At 41.1% G+C, this 5567-nt stretch overlaps 1 pseudogene; it reads right to left on the bottom strand.

Annotated features, from left to right (window-relative positions):
* Window positions 1-576: 576 nt before the first annotated feature.
* LOC102876906 overlaps window positions 577-5567 on the bottom strand; it is an 8726-nt pseudogene continuing 3735 nt past the window's right edge.

Genomic DNA, 5567 nt, shown 5'->3' with positions numbered 1-5567 from the left:
TAACACCTTCTCAAGTGTGGCAGAGCTGGAGCTAGCTTGAGAGGCTCAAAAGGTTGTGCTATGGTTATTTTCGTAGTCTTCTCACTATTTTCTTATAACTCCTACCAAATGATGGTGTAGGGTTTTTCAACCAAGCTACTTGTGGTCTACCAAGAAAATGGACAGTTTTGCAATTCTGTTAGTCTTTAAAATGAGTCATCTCAGAAGTGAAAAGGGAGGATTTCACTACATCAAGGAAAAGTGCTGGAAATGAAGTATTTTCTTCAGATCTGGACATATAAATTTGAGAGGCAAAACTGCACTTGGATCTGAGGGACAAAAAGGCTGATGTCTGGAGAATTCATGGAGTGCAGACTATGGCCACAATGGTTACCTGTACATGAAAGAATAATTCTTCAAGTATTTCTACAAGGCTGTGACAGACAGGAAGTTCCAAAGAAGGGGTGGCTGTGTTGGAGCAGGAACCCATTGTCTGGTCAGCCTAGGACTCCTTTGGAGCCTTGTTTGAGTGATGCTACTTCCACATTCTTCCTCCTCCCCTGGGACCTGAAGTAGCTGCAAAGGGACTGAAGCCAGTTATGCAGGCAACTGTGCGTTCCTGCAGAACACAGTCAGACTCGGTTTTCCAGACTCCTCCAGGAACCTCTTCTGGAAAATGTGATTTATGCCAAAAGAAACAAAATATTCTTAAAGGAAAAGAAACCAACAGCCAGAAAGATTAGATCATACTGTCTACTCTTGTTATCTCAGGATCTCTTAGCATTTTATTCACATGCCAAAGCAGATTACATGTCTGTGTTTTCATAAGACTGCGAAAGAGCAGCACTCGACGTATGAAGAGAAAATGGGCTTTCTGCTCCTTGTTCCCTGAGTGGAGCTGGGAAGGCATGTGCCCCACCACTTGAGCTCTCAGAACTGAGGCTGCCAGAAAACACTGCTCTTCTCTCTGGCGGCTGTCCCTGAACAGAACTATTTCCAAAGCAGTCTTGTGTGCCTCCAGTAGCCTGATAACAGTTTCTTTGTTTCGTTTTTAAGCCCAAGAGTGGGAGGCTGATCAAAACTGACATGATTCCTTCCCATTTTCCTGAAATGTGCGGGAATACAGATCTGCAGGAGTCAGTTGTGAAATGGCTGAATGAAGGAACAATCAAAAACCTTATGATCTGAATTGTAAACGTTAAGGGGGAATGAACACTAGCCAAATTGTTTAACTTCTGCCTCTGGTGTGTGAGTGAGCAAGAAAAGGTAAGAACCCCTCCTTCTGACCACTTGATGGTTCTGAGAAACTTTTGAATAGAACATATAACTGAATGAAAACCAACTACCACCTTTAGCATAGATTAAATATCAGCATCAAGAAAACAAAAATTCTTACCACAGGAACAATAGTTAACATTAATAGATAGAGAGAGGATTAAAGTTAACAGTGACTTTGTTTTGTTTGGATCAATAATCAACATCCTTGGTACCAGCAGTCAGGTGATGAGGAGACATACTGCATTGGGCAAGGCTGCTGTCAGGGACCGCTCCAAAATACTTAAGAGCAATAATATCACCTAGAAGACTAACTGATTCACCATGTTATTAACCACCATCCTTTCAATCACCTGCTATGTGCTTGAGAACTGGACAGTGAATACAAATGGTGGATAAAGAATTGATGCTTTCGAGCTGTGGTGTCAGAGATGAATATTGAGTATTCCATGGACTGCCAAAAGAACAAACAGCTATGTCTTGGGAAGAGTGCAACTAGAGTGCTCTTTGGAGGCAAAGATGATGTCGCTCTCTCTTATATTATTTACATGTTGATAGAGGAGGCTGTACTTTTGAAAGAGACATCAGGCTTTGAAAGCTGGAGGGTTAGTGCAAGAGAGAAAGAGCTCCAGTGAGATGGATTGACACAGTAATTGCATCAATCGGTTCAAGTGTGTCAGAGATGATAAGGATGGGACAAGACAGGTCAAGGTTCAGTTCTGTTTATCATAGGGTTACTATGAATTGGTCTCAACTGGACTCAACAACAACAGCATAGCTATTTTTATATAATTTTTATATCAACATTTGATATTTTACTTTTGAATTATTATAATTTTTTTAATAAAAGCCCCTTTATATCTATAAAGGAAGCACTGGTGGCCTAGTTGTAAGGAACTGTGCTGCCAACCCAAAGGTGCCTGGTTCAAATACACCAGCTGCTCCATGGGAGGTTGGATTCTCTACTCTGTATTTCAAGAAAGTTCCATCTTCATCATCATTTTCTGAGAAAGCAGTGAAGGTCATTGTGTGGGTCATCAGTGAGTCACCAAATGTCATCTGCTCAGCTTTGATCATGCTCTTCAGTGAGAAACCAAACACTAATTAATTCATGATCATAGATATTCATGTCACTGAGGTGCATCTTGCTGTTGACATGTTTTCTAACATCACAGCTAAACCATGCATCCTGTCTGTCTTTGATGGAGATGCAGTCTCCGTATCTTTGATGGAGGTAGTAACTATTTTTTTTCAATAAGTTAATAGACTGGTTGTTACATAGGGTTTTTCTCCCTTCAACTTTATAGCTTAAATAGTCTATGGTGTAAAATTTGTTGTACTGGTGTTGGGGCTGAAGGTTATTCACTAAACAAATCATATCCTCCACACTGAAGAGTGGTTTGGTGTGCTTGTTATAAAATTCCAAAGATGTTATAAGGCCAGTTGTCTGATAATTTTTATCTTTGTCTCTAAAGATTCTTACCACTAGGTAGATTGGCAGCATCATAATGGATGGTGAAGAGATTGAGATTGTTCACGGTTTTGGTTTGTTGGGCTCCACAGTCAGCACTCTTGGCATCAGCTGCCAGGAAATTAAAAGACATACTGCGATGGAAAAGTCTGTGGTTACAGACCTCTCTAAAGTACTGAAGTGCAATGATGTCAGTCTGGAGACTAAGGTGAGCCTGATACATGCCACGATATTTGAAATCACTTGCTATGAGTCAGAGAGCTGGACACTAACTAGGGATGATAGAAGGAGAATTGTTGCCTTTGAGCTGTGGTGTTGGAGGAGAGTATTGAATATACCATGCACTGCTAAGAAAACGAACAGGTTTGTCCTGGAGAGGGTGAAGCTGGGCTGCTCCTTGGGGGCAAGGATTCTGAAGCTTCGTCTGACATACTTTGGACATGTTGCAAGGAGGGACCAGTCCTGGGAGAGGGACATTGTACTTGGGAGGGTGGAGGGACAACGCAGGAGAGGAAGACCCTCGATGAGATGGATTTATTCAGCGACTGGAGTAATGGGGGTAGGTGTGTCAGAGATGGTGAGATCGGCACAGGATAGGGCAGAGTTTAGTGATGTTGTACATAGGGTTGCTATGAGTCGCAGATGACTTAATGGCACATAACAAAAATAACAACTACACTTCCAGATGAATGTCTCCAGAGGATTATCAAAGCGAATGTATACCACTCGGAGTATCTCCTCCCTCATGCTGTCACGTGAAGGTGAGATTTCTCCTTTGATTTCTCCACTGTGTACCAGATTCCATAGTCATACACAGAATCTTCTCATCTTATGATTCAGAATGTCATTCACCCTTCTAGTTATCTCAGTTGTGTAAGGTTCAGGGAAATATTTCTTAGGAACAATATCGTTTTTTCAACAATATTGACAAGCATATCCCCTTGTCCACCATCATTTGGGATTCATAAGCAAACACTGCACTAACTTTCTGTCCTTAAGTTTCTTTTTCTGGGTTGTGTCCACAAATGCATTCAAGAAGAAATAGCATTGCTCAACTTTGTTCCAGAAAAAAAACAAACCACCAGATTAGATTGACAGAATAAACTCAAATTCGTCAATATTTAATTTTTTCATAAATAGAAGTCTCGTAACATTCAGACAAGACCCAGAAGTGCCCTGAGCTCTTCTGGATGGTGGTGGGCTTGCCTTCCTGAAGCACCACGTGCTGGAACACCTGCCGAGCACTCTGGTCCCTGATCCTTTTCAGACAGGTGTCCAGCAGGTCGTGGGCATTCTAGACAAGTAGAAACTGAGGGTTGGAATTCAGTGTTTTTTATCAGAGCAATTACTTTCTCCGTATTCAGTCCAGGGCTGTTCAAGGAACTACACTGCCAAGCAGAGTAACAGTAGTTTCCTGGTCCTCAGGCAAGCACCCAGTTAACACTGTGGGCTGCCTAGGTACCCCCACCTACCTATCTCACCTGGAATGCCCCAAAGGCTATAGTTCCTGATCTTCTGCATCAAATGTTTCAAGTCTTCCTCACTTTCAACAAGCAAGATTGTATCATCTGCATAACACAGGTTATTGATGAGTTTTCCTCTGATCTTAATGCCACATTCCTCTTCACAGAGTCCATTGTTATGAATTATTTGCTCAGCACATAAATTGAGTAAGTATAGAAAAAAGACACATCCCTGATGCAAACTCTTCCTGATTTTGAAGTATGAAGTGTTCCCTTGCTCTGTTTGGACCAGCTTATTCATCTGGGTGTGAATTTCACATGAACACAATAAAGTGTTCTGGGATTCCCATTCTTCCCAATGTTAGCTACAGTCTGTATATATGTAGCTGTGGTAGAGTAGTCTGCAGGTGTTGCACTGCTAATCAAAAGGCATGGTTCAAATCTACTAGCTTCTTCTCAGGAGAAATACAGGCAGTTACCTCCTTGGAAACCCAATGGAGGAACATTACTAGTTAGAATAGACTTGTTAGCAGGGAGTTGAATTGGATAGTTATACAGAAATATTGATAGAGATATAGAAAAATGCAACACCTACTTTGCGGTTATTTTGAGGGAATGGGGCTATTAGAGGGAGTTTTGGAGTCACATTTGCTTGCTAACCAAAACCTTGGTGGTTCAAATCTACAAGTTTATCTATAGAATAAAAATATGTCAATCTATTTCTGTAAAAATTTTTTAGCCTTGGCAAATACTGCATAATACCATTATGGTAAAAATAGAAGGATAACTAGTAAGACATGTATGGGAATTCAAGGGGGCTGACTATGGGTAGGGGCAAAACCATTGAGTTGCACAGTTTTGTGGGTGAGGGAAGGTGGAAAGAAAATGGAAAAGATCCCTGCGAAAAGACAATGTAATGACGGGCAAGGCCCATTGGTGATTGATTTTATAAAACATAGTGCATGAGAATGATTGTATAAAGCACAAGGTGAATAAAAAACAGTGTGAAAAAACACAATGTATATTAACTTTGTAAACAAATAAATTTTTTAAAAATCAGTCTTGGAAATTCTATAGGGCAGTTTCATGGTCATTATGAGTCCTATTAAGTAGATGCTATTGTGTGTTGTGTACTGTAGAGTTGGAACCGACCCACAGCTGACCTTCCGGTGGGTTTATACGTGGAAGGAGACTGTTCATCCTTCTTCCATGGAGCATATGGTGGCCTCAAACCATATGCCTTCAGGATTGCAGTGCAGCTTTTGCCACGAGGCCACCAGAGCTCCATTCAATACATAGATAATGCTGGTTAAATTTGGACTTGGGATTATGAGTGAGTATTTTCTTCTTCTGTCACCTCGGAAAACAGCAGAAGGAGG

The sequence above is a fragment of the Elephantulus edwardii genome, unplaced genomic scaffold, assembly GCF_000299155.1.
Source record: "Elephantulus edwardii isolate Elephantulus edwardi_28Jun2011 unplaced genomic scaffold, EleEdw1.0 scaffold00150, whole genome shotgun sequence".
In the NCBI taxonomy this organism is placed as follows: domain Eukaryota; kingdom Metazoa; phylum Chordata; class Mammalia; order Macroscelidea; family Macroscelididae; genus Elephantulus; species Elephantulus edwardii.
This window is presented reverse-complemented; position numbering and strand designations above follow the sequence as displayed.